Source organism: Kogia breviceps, chromosome X (assembly GCF_026419965.1).
Source record: "Kogia breviceps isolate mKogBre1 chromosome X, mKogBre1 haplotype 1, whole genome shotgun sequence".
Classification (NCBI taxonomy): Eukaryota; Metazoa; Chordata; class Mammalia; order Artiodactyla; family Physeteridae; genus Kogia; species Kogia breviceps.
The window spans coordinates 130,009,370-130,027,797 of NC_081330.1; the positions used below are offsets into that span (position 1 = coordinate 130,009,370).

The window sequence follows — 18,428 nt, forward strand, 5'->3', positions numbered from 1 at the left end:
TAAAGGAGGCAAGAATATACAATGGAGAAAAGACAACCTATTCAATAAGTGGTGCTGGGAAAACTGGACAGTTACATGTAAAAGAATGAAATTAGAACACTCCCTAACACCATACACAAAAATAAACTCCAAATGGATTAAGGACCTAAATGTAAGCCAGACACTATAAAACTCTTAGAGGAAAACACAGGCAGAATACTCTAGGACATAAATCACAGCAAGATTTTTTTTGACCTATGTCCTAGAGTAATGGAAATAAAAACAAAAATAAACAAATGGGACTTAATTAAACGTAAAAGCTTTTGCACAGCAAGGGAAACCATAAACAAGACGAAAAGACAGCCCTCAGAATGGGAAAAAATATTTGCAAATGAAGCAACAGACAAAGCATTAATCTCCAAAATTTACAAGCAGCTCATGTAGCTCAATATCAAAAAAACAACAACGCAACCCAAAAATGGGCAGAAGACCTAAACAGACATTTCACCAAAGAAGACATACAGATGGTCAAGAGACACATGATAAGCTACTCAACATCACTAATTATTAGAGAAATGCAAGTCAAAACTACAATGAGGTATATCACTTCATGCCAGTCAGAATGGCCATTATCAAAAAGTCAAGAAACAATAAATGCTGCAGGGGGTGTGGAGAAAAGGGAACCCTCTTGCACTGTTGGTGGGAATGTAAATTTATACAGCCAGTATGGAGAACAGTATGGAGGTTCCTTAAAAGACTAAAAATAGAATTACCGTATGACCCAGCAATCCCACTACTGGGCATATACCCTGAGAAAACCATAATTCAAAAAGAGTCATGTACCACAATGTTCTTTGCAGCTCTATTTACGATAGCCAGGACATGGAAGCAACCTAAGTGTCCATCAAGAGATGAATGGATAAAGAAGATGTGGCACATATATATAATGGAATATTACTCAGCCATAAAAAGAAACGAAATTGAGTTATTTGTAGTGAGGTGGATGGACCTAGAGTCTGTCATAGAGAGGGAAGTAAGTCAGAAAGAGAAAAACAAAAACCATACGCTAACACATATATATGGACTCTAAAGAAAAAAAAAACAAAGGTTCTGAAGAACCTAGGGGCAGGACAGGAATAAAGACACAGGCATAGAGAATGGACTTGAGAACACAGGGAGGGGGAAGGGTAAGCTGGGACAAAGTGAGAGAGTAGATGGACATATATACACTACCAAACGTAAAAGAGATAACTAGTGGGAAGCAGCCGCATAGCACAGGGAGATCAGCTTGGTGCTTTGTAACCACCTAGAGGGGTGGGATAGGGAGGGTGGGAGGGAGATTCAAGAGGGAGGGGATATGGGGATGTGTGCGTATACATAGCTGATTCACTCTGTTGTGCAACGAAACTAACACGGTACTGTGAAGCAATTATACTCCAATAAAGACCTATTAGAAAATTTTTTTTTTGCATGAGACACAAATGATCTGTAAACAAGCACTTACTTCCTTTACTTCACCCTAACCTAGCCCTGTTCCCAACCCATCCAATAAATAGCCTGTCACAAGCTCTAGCAATCCCTCCAAAATTTTCCAGCACATTTAGAAAGAAATTCAACATGCCAAGAAAATACTCTTTTTTTAAAAAAAAGGAAATACTGTAAACATGAAACATTTATCACAGTGTATGTCAATGATGTATTTTTCCCCCAAAGAATTTTGGAGTTTAAATCAAAATTAACTAAATTAAAATCTGGGCAAGAGGGAGGGGATATGTGGATATATGCATACATATAGCTGATTAACTTTGTTATACAGCAGAACCTAACATACCATTGTAAAGCAATCATACTCCATAAAGATGTTAAAAAAAAAAGGTTATAATCCTACCAAAAAAGAAGTCTGAATAAGTATTTTTACAAGGATCTGCTTTGAATAACCAATTACAGTAGAACTCAGAAAAGCAGGCTTTATACCCGAGGTCTGCTGAGGAAGTGGTTTACACACCCAGATGGGAGAAATTCTCATCTGAGATTAATGCACGTGAAGAAGCAGAATTCTGTCTTCTGGTTACCTATTTTAATGCTTGATAATCTTCACATTTAGGGCAACCAAAGTTTACCAGGAATCTCAGGTTGCACCAGTTTTTGTTAACATTGAAAATGTTGAGATTTTGCAACCTGTCTAACCTAAAGCTGACTAAGACAAACACTGCTCAACAGCTTCTAACGTGTCCTTGATTTCATGTTTTCTTTGCTTCCATATACGTATGAATGGATCTCTCCTGCTGTCACTAAAAACCAGCTCCTCTTATTAACATGATCATGGCTACAGCTCTTATTCACTCCTTCTCTAAATCTTACAATGTTTATCCTCTTTAGGGCATAATTAGTGTTTTTCATATGTGTTCTCTGATGCTCCAGTTTTCAAGCACTTTATGAATTAAAAGGATTAAGTGTTTATACAGCCAACTTATCCCCGTTTTAAAATAAAGTCTTTAAGTGTTTACTGTAATATTAGTATATGATCTTTAAATGGTGCCGTTTATTTTTAAATTGAGAAACCAGAATGCAGAATTAAAAACCATGAATTACAATATTTCTGTTCTCTCTCAGCCTGGTTAATGCGCAAATCATTCTCTCAGAAATTTAACTGGATTTTAAAAATCCACTCTGTGTGAGAATTTCACAGATTTTTAACAGAAGGTAAAAGTGAATTTTTTTTCTTCTTGGCAGTTGAAAGGAATATAAAACAACAGATTGACTTTCTGGCCATGATTCTCAGGATGAGAAAAAACAGAGTCACATATTGTAGATGAGAAGGAAAAAAAAAAAGCCAGATCTCATGAGTCATGTGTAATATTCAAACGCTAAAGTATTGAGACTTCATCTCTGGAAAATATATAGTAAGCGAAAGTTGTACATTTGATGTTCATCAGCCCAGTAAACCCTTTATGTTGAATAACCCATAACTTCTACGTGTTTTAATAAGGTATCTCCCCATGTTTTATTGGATTAAATAGGATGAATATTCCTAGCTGATTCGGAAGAGTAGCTCCAGGCTAGTTTACGTCTGGGCTGTAGAGCCCTGTGTGGATGCATCCTACACTTCCTCGCAATGATGGATATTCTGTGCATATTTAGAAATACGCATTCATGCTTGCATTGTTGTTAGTACCAGAGAAGTTATCTGATTTGCTTCTCAGTGGGCGTTTGTTGGTCAGGCTTTCTCCTTGCTAAGCCTCTGCTTTGCTTTATTCTAGTGTATAACTCTCTGTCCCATGGTCAGCTCTTTGTGCACTAGGACCTACCCTGCATGCATTTATTTACACATCTCTGGATCCATGACCAACCACACTGCAAATAATGACCATTATAAGGTTTAAGTGCTTCTATAGCCAACTTCTCCTGGCTTGAAAATAAAGTGTTACAGTGTTTACTGTAATCTTAGTATACGGTCTTTAAACGTTGCTATTTATTTTTAAATTCAGAAGCACAGAATGCGAAATTAAAGACCACTTTAATGGTATTGTGCCCGTTTGAAAGTTTCTCTGGGCCCGGAGTACGGCGGGTCGGTGATAACCAGCCTTGCTCAATCCCGTCCCATGGCTTCTGACATTACTAAATGTCACCCCTTCTTAGTCACACGGTCATGCCTACAGCTCATAGTAACTCCTTCTCTAAATCTTAACAATGTTTACAGTCTTTAGGGCTTAACAAGCACGCCACGTGAGGGTAACTGCTAACAGCCAACAGCACGTGGCAGGTGTATCAGAAAACACACTTCATGGGGGTACTCCAGGCAACAGCTTCCCCGATGATGACCTCAGCTACACGTATAGAGCTTTACGAGGACTCACTGAGTTTGGTAGGTCACTGAGAATGGCCCCTTGGTATCTGGGTGTCCTCAGCTATTTCCAAGCTAATGCTGTCCCTCCCAGCAAGTGCCCTACTGCCTGGACTGAGCTTCTAGGGACCTATAGTCTTGGGTGGGAAATAAGGACAATTTGGAGAAAAACAGAAGCTTCCTACCTTTTCTGTTTTCCAAGCTGTTTTGGACTCAGCCAGGGAGGGATGGATGATTCTCAGTGCACAGATGAGAGACACACACTTTGTCCTTAGGGTCTAACGCCCGTGTCTTCTGTCCCCATAAGTTCCTACAAGAGCAAACAATAGAAAACACATTCTCATAGAGAACACAGTAAAGATTCCAATCCCACGGTCCTTGTTTCTTTTTGTATTTCCTTATTTTTTCCCAATATGTCCTTGTGGTGGTTTTTTGTTTTTTTTTTTGCGGTACGCGGGCCTCTCACTGTTGTGGCCTCTCCCGTTGCGGAGCACAGGCTCCGGACGCGCAGGCTCAGCGGCCACGGCTCACGGGCCCGGCCGCTCCGTGGCACGTGGGATCCTCCCAGACCAGGGCACGAACCCGTGTCCCCTGCATCGGCAGGCGGACCCTCAACCACTGCACCACCAGGGAAGCCCTCTCCTTGTGGTTTTTATTTTCTTCTTTTGAGCAATATTGTTAGTTACATACAAGTTCAGAATTTTTAATCTTTTCCTGGTGGATAAACTGTCTTTTTTGTGTGTGTTATGCATTATTCTTCTTTGTCTCTATTAATATTTGCCTTAAAATCTCTTTTCAATTTTTTTTAACTGAAGTATAGTTGATTTACAATGTTGTGCGAATTTCTGCTGTGCAGCAAAGTGATCCAGTTATACATATATATACATTCTTTTTTATATTCTTTTACATTATGGTTTATCCCAAGAGACTAGATATAGCACCCTGTGCTCTACAGCAGGATCTTATTGTTTATCCATTCTATATCTAATAGTTTGCATCTGCTAATCCCTAACTCCCAATCCATCCCTCTCCCTCCCCCCAAAATCTCTTTTCTGAGAGTGATAATGATCATCTAAAATATCATTTTCCATCATTTCAGCTTTATATTCTAATCTTTCAGATATATATCTCATGCACACACAAAGCATGTATGTACATTTTCAATTCCATTAGAATAATCTATACTTTTGTATTAGGGTGGCTTATTTTTTAATATAGTCACAGTAATCAATAAAACTCCACTTTCATAGAGTTACTTTTTTTTTTTTTTAATTAAATGAATTGGGTGTGGGATGAGCATGTTACTCACGGCTTAAATATGTTTCAGGCAAGTGTGAGTAGCCTGTAGTCCAGGCTTCAGAAAAGGGTCAATAACTATCTCACTGCTGACTGTGGTTTTCCCTCACCGGGTAGTGGTAAGCACTCCAGATTGAGTAACAGTGGTGGAAGTTCTGGGTCTAGTGATTGGCTGGGTCAGTAACTGATTCCAGGAATGACGGAATTGATTGGTGCTTATGTGATAAGCTCAGTTTGGGATGATTCGGGCCAGGAGAATATTAGAACCTATGCATAATTTCCTGTTATCTTACCATCCCCAAATATTCTCCACAAAAACTCATGTCCTAAAAATGTGTTATGTATTTATGTTTTGATAAATTATCATTAATAAAAATGCAATGAAAGCTCAATCAGAAGTGTTAACATGTGAGTCACTATCATTTTAGGAATTAGGAAAAGGTAATTTTCAGTTTAGACACATGTGAAGATAGAAGAGAACTGATATAATTAATACATTTTCAAAAATATCACGTTGAGGTTAAAATTCTTTGGCAAGGATGAAATATAAATATTAATTTAAGCAGGAAAAATAATAATGAAAAATGTCCTACTGTTATAGGAGAGTCTGGTCATATACTTTTAAGTGGAAAATACAGTTGATTCTTGAACAATATGAGGGTTAGGGGGGCCCACCCCCAAACGGTTGAAAATCTGTATAAAAATCCATATATATATATATATATATATATATATATCATATATAACAGTCCATATCTGTGGTTTCACATCCATGGATTCAACCAACAATAGATTCTGTAAGACTGTAGCATGTGTTTATTGAAAATAATCCATGTATAAGTGAACGCTGGCAGTTCAAATCAATGTTGTTCAAGGGTCAGCTGTAGTTGTCAAATCACCATGATACAAAGATAAAATTGGATACATTTATAAGACCAATGTAAGAATTTTAATGTGTCAGATGTATACACAACTGAAAACTGTATTATTTTCAAATATTTAAATTCATAATGAAGGACTTTAAATTCTAATTAAAAAGTATCATGCTGAAGAATGAAATAATATCTCGGACTAATATCAGCTGTCAATATTGATGCTTAAATACTATACAAAATATTATCAAAAAGAATCTAACACAACATTGAAAAGATGCCACAATCAAGTGGGATTCATTCAAAGAATGCAAGCAAGGACCCAAAATATTTCCACAGCTATTCAAAATTATGCTGGAGATGTTTGCCAATGCAAAGAGACAAAATAAACAAACTAGAGGCATAAGGATTAGAAAAACAAATAAATCCCAATTGTTTTGCAGATGATACCTGGAAATTTTAGAAAATCAATGATATAACTAATCCAAATAATAAAATAATTGAGTAAATTAACTATAAAAATTAACATTAAAAAGCCACTCTTACATGCCCAAAGTAGTTAATATTAGAGAAAACTCTATGTACAAAATCACCTAAGAAGTTAATATGTCTAGGAATCAACTTAAAAAGAAATGTACCAAAAGAAATCTATAACAGAAAATTGCAAAAACCTCCTGAAAGAAAAACAAAGTGGTTTGAACGCAAGGGAAAATCCTTGAATAGGACAACAGATGTCAATTCTAGTTAATTTATAAAATTAATAAAAATCATAAACTGTCTTAGGGAGTTAGATTAGCTGACTAGGAAATTTATGTGGAATAACCAGCATGTGAGGACATCCAGAAAAACCCCTGGTGTGCTGTGAAAAATGTGATAAAGGATCTATAGTGAAATGTGTCATAGGCACATAAACAGACAACAGGACTAGAGCAACAGAACTAAACATCTAAAACTAGACACACAAACGTAAGGAAGTTCAGTGCCTGATAAAAGCGTCATCACAAACCACTGGGCAAAAATGAACTATTTTTAATAAAAGGTGATAGGACAACTGGGTAACCATTTGGAAAACGGGACATTTGGATCCATCTCCTTCCTACCCACGGATAAACTTCAAATGAATCAGGTATCTAAGCATACGTGCATCTCTACACGTGCCTAAGTGCATTCACACCTACATCCATACAAACACACAAGTTCTGGAGGAAAAGTGAACTAATTCTCCCATAAACTTGGTGTGGGTAACATTTTCTAAACATCACTCAAAATCCAAATACAACCAAAGGTTGATACATTTGACTATATAATTTTAGAAATATATTTGCAGGACAGACACACACACAAAATGCCATTAAGTCATAAGAAATCAGGCAAACTGAGGATAAATATTTGCAATATAATAGATAAAGGGCAAATATTCTTAATACTTAAAGAACTGTGAAAATCAATGGAAAGCAACGTTAAAAACAATTCATGGAGAACAAGTCCAAATAAACTGATTGTACAAATGAGCAAAACATGAAATACACTTAGACACCATTCCTCACCTATCATATTGGGGGAAAAAACTTAAAGTTTGAGAACACACAGGCTTTGAGAGACCCCTGTATAGTCTTGGTCGGGATGCAAACGGAGACAACTCTTCTGGGGGGAAAATCAGGTATATGTGTGTGTATATGTGTGCTTTCATAAATGTGAATATAAGAATATATATATAATTTGATTCCCAGGAACCCCTACTTTTAAGAACTGCAACCAAGATGGTGAAGCGTCATCAGCGTCAGTCCAAGAAAAGCAGTTGTTAACAGAGTCAATCCAGGGTACACAGTGGCTGACCGAGTCAGTCCCTGGCAAACAGCTGATGATGGAGACTGACTGAAATATCCTCAGAGGAGGGAAAACAGCCTATGAACAAATCACTGCAAGGTAAATAGTTGATAATGAGACGGCAGGAAATGAGGACTCCCCTGAGTCTGTGGAAAGCAGATGATGATCCAGTCACTCCAAGGAAAACAGTTAATGAGACCATTCCAGGGAAAGGAGTCGATAACCAGTCCGTCCAGGGGTACATAGTTGATGAACGAGTCAGCCAAGGGAAAAATAGTCGATGACTGAGTCATTCCAGGCAAAAGAGTAAATGAAGAGGCAGTCCAGGGGAAAGAGCTGTTAACTTAGTCAGTCCAGCGGAAAGAGTTGTTAACTTAGTCAGTCCAGGGGCAAATAGCCGATGACCGAGTCAGTCCATGGAAAAGAGTCGATGACCCAGTCAGTCCAGAGGTAATAATTCAATGACCAGAGCTAACCCAGGGGCAAAGAATCAATCACCAACTCAGTCCAGGAGAAACAATAAATTATGAAATCAATTCATGGACGTATTTATGACAAAATAAAAATTCTCCCCATACAGGATAACAATAAGTGATGGTGTCATTGCCAAAAACCAAACTAAAACAAGAACCAAACAACAGATGAGGAAATGACAATGTTTCTCTCAGTCAGGGGAAGACAACTGACAATGGAAACACTGCAGGGAACAGTGCAGAGAAAAGAGTGAATGAAGAGTCAGTCCAGGAGAAACAGTTGTTAACTTAGTGAGTCCAAGGATGAGTAGTCAATGATCGAGTCAGTCCAGGGGAAAACAGTAGATGACTGAATCAGTCCAGGGAAAAGAGTCAATAACCGAGTCAGTCCAGGGGTAAGTAGTCAAGGACCGAGTCGGTCCAGTGAAAAAGAGTCTATGACCAAGTCAGCCCAGGGAGAAATAGTGGATGACAGAGTAAGTCCAGGGAAAAAAGCCAATGACCAAGTCAGTCCAGGAGTAAATAGTTGATGACCAAGTTAACTCAGGGAGAAACAGCTGATGACTAAATCAATCCAGGGAAAAGAGTCAATGACCAACTCAACCCAGGGATGACACTTGACGACAAAATAAAAATTCCCCCTATACAGGATAACAATAAATGATCACATCATTCAAAAAAAACAAACTAAAAAAGGATAGAAAAACAGTTGACAAATTGACAATATTTCTCTCAGTCCAGGGAAGACAACTGACAAAGGAATCACTGCAGGGAACATAGTCCATGACCCAGTCAGGCAAGGAAAAAGAGTCAATAACCGAGTCAGCCCAGGGATAAATAATCAATGACTGAATCAGTTGAGGGACCATAGTCAAGATGGCGTTGGTCCAGGGGACACAATCATGACCACAGAACAGTGCGATTCCTCACCCCAGGGAAAACAGTCAATGGCTGAGTCACTGCAGAGAAAATTGTTGACTGGATGGCAGGTAGTGATTGCCTCAGTCCAGGGAAACCAGGTACCACCGAGATAGGTCAGTATTAAGGATGCCACTGATGAGGACAAGAGAGCACACAGTTGTATGGACCAAACCCCATCCGGATCTAGAGCAGAGGCCTCCCAGACTGTCCTCTCAAGTTTCAGTCCAGCTCTATGCCCACCACAACCAAGCCCATGCTGAGCTCACACTTTCTCCAACAAACATTTGTCTTGCCTTTTCCAGAACCTCACAAGGATGGAACCCTATAGTGGATAGTCATTTTGGCCAAGCTCCTTTCATCCCACCCCACATTTTCCATAGAATTTTCTTTTCTTTCTTTCTTTTTTTCTTTTCTTTTCCTTCCTTCCTTACCTCCCTCTCCCCCTCCCTCCTTCCTTTCTTCTGTGTTGGGTCTTCATTGCTGCACAAGCAGGGGCTACTCTTTGTTGTGGTGCGTGGGCTTCTCGGTGGCTTCTCTTGTTGCAGAGCACGGGCTCTAGACACGCAGGCTTCAGTAGTTGTGGCTCGCGGGTTCTAGAGCGCAGGCTCAGTAGTTGTGGCCCACCAGCTTAGCTGCTCCGCAGTGTGTGGGATCTTCCTGGACCAGGGCTCGAACCCATGTCCCCTGCTTTGGCAGGTGGGTTCTCAACCACTGCACCACCAGGGAAGTCCCAAGTCTTTTGTCTTTTAAAACACTGTACTGTGCGTCTTTATCATCAAGGTGTAAGTCTTCTTCATAGACTGTGAATTTCAGTCCTTTGTCAGATACTTGTTTTATGAATGTTTTCTCCCAGTCTCTGTCTTGTCTGTTGGCTTTGTCCTTGACACTGCTGATGAGACCTGTGTACTCTGAGGTGTCTCCTCTCTGGCTGGTGTAGATGTGAATGACTCCCATCCTTGGGTGAGTTCTGCTGGGTCTCTACTCTCCGTGTAGACACAGAAGCAGAGTCTTGACCCAGAAACCTCACTGCAGCTCTCGGAGCCCCCTCTGTGTGCTGTTGCCTCCTCCCCATGACTGCGCCTTGCAAATCCTGGCAATCTCAGCCTCCTCACACTTTGAACCCAGGTCTCTGTGACCTCAGTTCAGCACAAATACATGTTTAGCTTCCTCCTCCCTTGAACCAAGGTCTAGAAACTGGCTTGGACAGGAAGCTGGGGCCAACTGACTGCTTACTTCGTTAGGTCCCTTATCTCAAGGATCAAAGTCCTGTTGCCCGGTGTCCAAAGTCTGAACACCATTGTTTGTATCTTTCCAGCTCTCTAATTGATTACAGTGAGAAGGCAATTTCCTTAGCACTTAATCCTTCATAAGCAGAAGCAGAAATTTCCATAATTCCTTCATTAAGTTTCTCTTTCTGTTACAAATGTGAATCATCTGTGCTAAAACCTACTAGTTTTTTTGTTTGTTTGTTTGTTTGTGGTATGCGGGCCTCTCACTGTGGTGGCCTCTCCGGTTGCGGAGCACAGGCTCCGGACGCTCAGGCTCAGCAGCCACGGATCACGGGCCCAGCCGCTCCGCGCCATGTGGGATCCTCCCGGACCGGAGCACAAACCCGTGTCCCCTGAATCGGCAGGCAGACTCTCAACCACTGCACCAGGGAAGCCCAACCTACTAGTTTTAAATTAAGACGACAATTAGGATATGATCGTCTTCAAGAATGGGACATCCATCTTCCCCAATATGCAATAAACACACATCTATGTAACTGGTGACTGGTGACTGTTCACTTGTCTTCTGTGTCATTGCAGAGCTCAACTCACAGCCCGGCACTCTCTGGATATTCAGGAAATACTGTTGAACTAATGAGAGCAATTTCAAGGCCATTAATTTACTCGTCACTAATCCAGCTTGGTTAAAAAACAAACAAACAAAAAGTCCTTTTACCCACATTCCCTTCCCCTGCCAATAAATCTGTTGTCTGCTGCATTTTGTTTGGTTACTCAAAACTCTTTTCTGCATTATGTAAAGTTGTAAATTGTCATTTCCTGTGTGTGTGTTTTTTTCCCCCTCTTTGCACTGATTCACAAATCCTTTTATTAGCATGCTTCACCTATCACTTCTCTATTTTGTACTATTTCTTGCTAAGGGTGCAAATCACATGGCCAAGACCTCTCAAGAGGACAGGAAAATTTGTCTTTTTACTGAGGTTTTTGAGTATCAAATGACTTGAAGTATTGTCTCTCCTTTTTGTCCTTAAATGAATATGAATTCAATTGTCTGTGAATAACTTGTATTTATAGTTTCTTAAAATATAATTTATAGCGTGTTGACTACAAAACTTACGCTCAGAAGATGCTTCTTCTCATCCAATGTAGCAATAAAGATGCTTTCAATTAACACTGGAAGACCCAAAACAAAATGACTTAAAAAGAGGAAAAAAGTATTCGCTTCATAACAAAAAGCTAGTAATAAGGTGACTCCAGAATCAATAAGTTAGTCTGTTCAATTTTCTTCTAATAGTATATATTTTTCATTATAAAACTCATCTGGAATTTGCTTATAAATGTGGCTGGATGTAGGAATGTAGTTTTTGTTTGTTTGTTTGTTTTTATTCCATTCAGATAGCCAATGATGACAGAGCCATTTATCAAAGAAATTAGTTTGTTGCTACTCAATTAAAATGTTGCCTTGATTATATACGTACTTAATCTGCATTAACTGTTATGTACTGAATGTCTGTGTATGTGTGTGTATGTGTATATTCATACAGAGTAATCACTTACATTTAATTAATGTATTTATCCATTTCTTCACTAATATAAGCTATTTTAATTAACAGGGACTTTATGGTAAATTGAAATTTCTGATAAATTACACCAGCACCCACACACAAACATACAGCCATCATTTCACAAACACTATTCTGTTTTCACAATATCCTTGGCTATTACTGGAACGTGAAGAATATTTAATGCTTTTCCTCCTCTCCTCCCCATTCATTGGGATTTGACTGGTATGCATTCAATTTACATATTTGTGTTTTTATAAAATTAGATATTCAAATCCAGGATAATGGACTACATCTACATGTATTCAGGATTTATTCTGTACTTAACAAAATACATATAAATTCTAAAGCCCTATTATTAAATTTAGCTCTGTGAGCAAATCATTTTCAGCATTATTATGAGTTGGTAATTTTTTCATTGTTTTCCTAAGAGATTATTAACGACTGCAGAAAAAAAAAAATCTATTGATTTGTACATTTAACTTGTATTGATGTTAATTTACCCTGATAGGATTGGCTTAATTCTAGTTTGTTTTTACTAGTCTCCAAATGGTCTGCAAATATAAATAATTTTGTCTCTTGATCTAATATTAAAATAAATTTTATTGTTGTCTTCTGTGTTTTACTATTGAAACTAAACAAAGAGAGTTTAACAATAGTAATGAAAACTGATGTCACAGTTCTGTACCTAACCGGGATAGATATTTTCCAAAATCGCACTATTTGATTGATGATTGTTATCTTAAGTAAATAAAATTTATCATATTTAAGCAGTTTGCTTTCCATATCTGTTTCACTTAGATTTTTTTTAAAAAATTATTTATTTTTGGCTGTGTTGGGTCTTCGTTGCTGCGCGCGGGCTTTCTCTAGTTTCGGCGAGCGGGGGCTACTCTTCATTGTGGTGCGCAGGCTTCTCATTGTGGTAGCTTCTCTCTTTTTTTTCTTCTTTTTTAAATTAAATTAAATTATTTTATTTTTTTTTTTTAACATCTTTACTGTAGTATAATTGCTTTACAGTGGTGTGTTAGTTTTTGCTTTATAACAAAGTGAATCAGCTATATGGGAGATGCGTGTGGTGGCTTCTCTTATTGCAGAGCACAGGCTCTAGGCATGCGGGCTTCAGAAGTTGTGACACATGGGCTCAGTAGTTGTGGCTTGCAGGCTCTAGAGCTCAGGCTCAGTAGTTGTGATGCATGGGCTTAGTTGCTCTGCAGCAGGTGGGATCTTCCCGGACCAGGGATCGAACCCATGTCCCCTGCATTGGCAGGCGGATTCTTAACCACTGCACCACCAGGGAAGTCCAGATTCTTTTTCTTTTTTTGGTAAGGACTATTTTATTTATCAAATATCTATGTAGTTACTTGGATTTTCCTCTTTCAATTTTTATTATCATTAATTGTATTGATATAATTTCTGAAGTTGAAATTTTTTCATTCATGAAATAAATTTTACTTGACTATATTATTCTTTGGGGCTAGACCTATGTGATGTCTGCCACCATTTTATTTAGAATTTTTCATCTGTGTTCATAAAGGACATTATTCTATTTTGCAGTTTTAAATTATACCACCCAGTTTTTAAATTATTGCCATACATGAGTAAAATGAATTTGGAAAACTTGCATATTTTCTACTGAAGGGGAGCAGATTATGTCACCCCAAATCATGCTACTTTGGCATAAGGGTTGATTTGAGCTGAAGGCAACTGAGAAGAAGCAGATACGAGAAAAACTCTCTGTCCTCCACTATTTGCTTGAAAGCAAGACATAGATTTCCAGCTTTATGAGGGAGGACAAAATGAATCCCAGAGGCAACTATAGACTCCATCAGCCCAGAGAAGGCACCAGAAGAATCTATATAACAAATTCTACCCCCTAGCCTTGACCTCTATCCTTGGAAGCCTAATACTGCTTTCCTTCTTCCTGCCATTTCTCCACAAATTCATTGTTCTTTGCTGAAGATGCTCTACAAGCTGGACTTCTAAGCCACTTGGAGGAGTTACACATTTCCCCTGGGCATCTTCCTTGTATACAAGAGGCAGTCATGTTAAGAAACTTATGTTGTCGTTTTGTTAATCTGTCTTTTATTACAGTGTTCCCAGCCAAGAACTCAGAAGGGAAAACTTTTTTCCTCCCTTACACTATTGTCTAGAATATTTTAAAGCAGAGCTCTCAATATCCAAAACATGGAAGGAACCTAAATGCACATCCACAGAGGCATGGATAAAGAAGATGCGGTACATACATAAAATGGAATACTATGCAGCCATGAAAAAGAATGAAATAATTCCACTTGCAGCAACATGGATGGACCTCGAGGTGATCATACTAAGTGAAGTAAATCAGACAGAGAAAGACAAATATCATATGATATCACTTATATGTAGAAGCTAAAAAATGGGTACAAATGAACTTATTTACAAAACAGCTGTAGAAAACAAACTTATTGTTACCAACAGGGTAAGCGGGGGAGGGATAGATTGGGAGATTGGGATTGACATATATACACTACTTATGTAAGATAGATAACTAACAAGGACCTACTGTAAAGCACAGGGAACTCTACTCAACACTCTGTAATGACCTATATGGGAAGGGACCTAAAAAAAGAGCAGATATATGCATATGTATAACTGAATCACTTTGCTGTACACCTGAAACTAACACAATATTGTAAATCAACTCTACTCCAATAAAAATTAATTTTAAAAAACCCACAAAATAAAAGTCCATATTTAAATGGAAAAAAAAAACTTAAAAAATAAAATAAAGCAGACCTCTCAAATGTTAGCATGCGTAAGGATCACCTGGAAAGCCTGTGAGGTTATAGATTTATCCCTTCCTCACCCCTGCACCACTATCCTAAGTTTCCTTTCAGTGATACTGATGTGATTCACAAGGATTTTCTTCTTTTTTTTTTTTTTTTTTGGCGGGCCTCTCACTGTTGTGGCCTCTCCCATTCTGGAGCACAGGCTCCGGACGCCCAGGCTCAGCGGCCATGGCTCACGGGCCCAGCCGCTCAGCGGCATGTGGGATCTTCCCGGACCGGGGCACGAACCCGTGTCCCCTGCATCGGCAGGCGGATTCTCAACCACTGCGCCACCAGGGAAGCCCAGGATTTTCTTTTCTAACAAGTTTCCACGTGATGCTATGATGTTGGCACACCACCACTTTTAGAAACACTGGTATAAATCACATCAGAATTATTAATTAAATAAGGATAGACATCAGTCGGCCGCAAAACCAGCTACCACAATTTTTAATAACAGATTTTTTTAGAGTTTATGCAAGTTTTCTATTATACATTATGCAGGTCAATTTTGGAAGGTTATGCTTTCCTAGAAATTCATCTATTTCCCCTGCATTATCAAGTAAGTTGAACTTAATATTTTCTTTATTATTCTTCCATTAAACTTTAAACATTTTCTTAAAGTAAGGCGTTCTCTACATTAGCCTGCATTTCCAAATGTTTTGGGAGGTCTGTGATACTCTAGACAGTTCAGAATTGAAGGGGTGCGTATTTTGTTTTGTTTTGCATTTTTCAATGACAAAGGCTATACTTCCCAAATAATTAAATCATTTATTATTATAGAATTATTATTACTTGGATATATCCCAAATCTAAGAGTTGACAGCTTTCCTCACAGCTAATTAGTGAAAGGTGATCAATTATTATCACAAAGCATGTTTTCCGTCCCAAGCATGACAAGCTACATAAAAGTAGATTTGCAAAACCCAGCACACCGTAAACTAGAAAACAATGCCTTAAGTTACCTGGTCCTAGGGTCCAGTATGCAATCCCATGTCTAGATACAATGGTATGACACTATGAAATCCTCACCGTCATGAGCCATGAAATCATCTCCATTGACAGAAACCACTTCCCTAAAGACCTGAAGAGCATTTACTGTGATGCTCCTCTAAAATTATGGTGCTCAGACACTCTTGCTCTGATTCTGAAATGGACCAGTTAGCCTGGTCCAACAATGGATGAATTTTCTGGACTCACTGTAATTCACAATATCCCATTAAATTCTTCCAGGTTAAAGGTGGGTGCAAAGTGTTTTTGTGAATCTTATCAACATTTCACACTCTGTGGGTGTTCAGTGAAGTACTCCTCTGTAATACAAGGCCACAAGGCCACCTGGAGGAACTTCAAGGGCTCACCATAAAAATACAGACTTTGGGAGACTTCCCTGGAGGTCCAGTGGTTAAGGCGCCATGCCTCCCCTGCAGCGGGTGCAGCTTCAATCCCTGGTCAGGGAACTAAGATCCAGCATGTCACGTCACATGGCCAACAAGTTAAAAAAAAAAAAAGACTCTGGGAGTCATTCATGACTCTTCACCTCTGCCTGGTTATCGCCTAGAATTGCATTTCCTGCTCAGTTTGTGAAATGCACCAGCCAGGAATTGCTTTGTTTGCTTATAATTGGAGATGGAACTGAATTGCATGAAATACAAAGGTGGGCTCTAGAAATGTTTGAGAATTCCTGCCTCGGAGCTTTGCAAAGAATAGTAGCATTCTTTCAAAATCTACTCCAAGACCCAAGTATCTCTGCTTCTGTTTCTGTTTCCACAGCAATATCTCAAAGATGACTTTTTTGGTTCAATGCTAATTGTGGTCTCTGCTAAAAATCCAATGACAACTCCACCCACTTTCCCTCTTCCTTTCTAAAGAACTAAAATCCCCTAAATCTGCTGACATGGTCTTACTCTTCCCTCTCAGTTTTCTTATCAAATATGCCCTATAGTGCTTTTACGACTCCCAAATTTTTACCTCTTAATTTGTTGCTGTTAATAAGTGTTTCCTGTGTAGCATCCTTTATCCTTATTTCCACAGTACAATGCCACTTTCTCGTCAACTTTTGGAAGAACTTCTTCTAGGATATTTCAAATTGTGTGTGACTCTCTGTGGCTTTCCAATCCTTGCTTTTTTTTTTTTCTTTTTCTTTTTGGGTGCATTGGGTGGCCTGTGGGATCCTAGTTCCCCGACCAGAGATCAAACCGGGACCGTCGGCAGCAAGAGCGGGGAGTCCCAACCACTGAACTGCCAGGGAAGTCCCCAATTCTTGCTTTAGATGTAACCTTCTTACAAAAAAGAAAGCAACTCTATTCTATGCATCTCTGTGTCATAGTCGTAGGGTAGAACACATTGTAGGTGTCAGCATGTTTTGAATCGTACTGAATCTTGGTGAATTTTTTTTTTTTTAATTTTCAGGATGTATTTCTGTTTCTCCAATACCCTCATTATAAATCTTTTCCTCTGGAAATTCTCCCTGAATCACATTATCAAGCTCTCTCCCTACCACCGTTCACTGTAATTTTACTCTTTTTCTAGATGATGAAAGAAATCGGGCATGTCCATTTCTCAGTTTCTACAGTTTCACATAAAAAAATGAACAGCATAGGAATCGCAAAGAAACGATGTCTTTTAAATAGTATTCTGTGTTTTCTTTAATTGAATTGATAGTTTGTTTTTGTTTTGTTTTTTTTTTTTTTTTTTTTTTTTTTTTCGGTATGCGGGCCTCTCACTGCTGTGGCCTCTCCCATTGCGGAGCACAGGCTCCGGACACGCAGGCTCAGCGGCCATGGCTCACGGGCTTAGTTGCTCCGCGGCACGTGGGATCTTCCCGGACCGGGGCACAAACCCGTGTCTCCTGCATCGGCAGGCGGATTCTCAACCACTGCGCCACCAGGGAAGCCCCATGAATTGATAGTTTTTAACAAGCTGTTCTTGTTTACTCATAACTAGTTTGGTAAATAAGAACAGTTGAGTTTTATGCCTGACTGAATAAACTAAGTGGAGATTTTTTTTAAAGTATTTTATATTCGGAGCATTAGATCCAACCAACATGCTTCCAAGCCCACAGAACACATGGCCTTACCACAAGAGATCAATTTCCCCACTTGAAAAGATAACTTAGCAACCAAGACCCATGAAAGAACAATGAAAGGTCACTCACAACTTTCCAAAATAACGACCATGCCCACTTACATTAATACATCTAAAAACCAGGAGGTTTAGAAACCATATACTGGCATTTGCTTTGAGATTTTAAAAAAAATGCATGGTACAGTCTGTAATCTCAGTTTTACTTGCAAAGTCACGCCTCTCATGACTCCACTGACTAGAGCTGGGGTGAGGGCGTTTGGCCCAGACCATGCCCCAGAATTCGAATTTTCAGAGGTAGCCAAAGATTCCATCCAGGTAAAGCTCCCCAGCTGAGGTGCAGGACCATCTCTGTTACAGAGCACTATTTCATCACAAGTTCTCAAACTGTATCATCTCAGGATCCTGTGACATCCTTAGAGGCAGCTTGGGAGATTATATCTTGAGTGGTTTAGCCCAGTGGAAATGAAAACTGAGACATTCCTATAATATTTACTTAGCCATGCTACTGTCAAGACATACATGATGTATTTGTGGAAA

The 18,428-nt window shown here is 39.0% G+C and overlaps 1 long non-coding RNA gene across 1 annotated transcript in view; it reads right to left on the reverse strand.

Moving 5' to 3' along the window:
• LOC136793464 (uncharacterized) overlaps positions 1-18,428 on the reverse strand; it is a 336,850-nt gene that overhangs the window by 275,481 nt on the left and 42,941 nt on the right. Inside the window, exon 2 of the long non-coding RNA XR_010838731.1 lies at positions 4,009-4,133. This is a non-coding gene — a long non-coding RNA (uncharacterized lncRNA). The remainder of the gene's footprint in view (positions 1-4,008; positions 4,134-18,428) is intronic.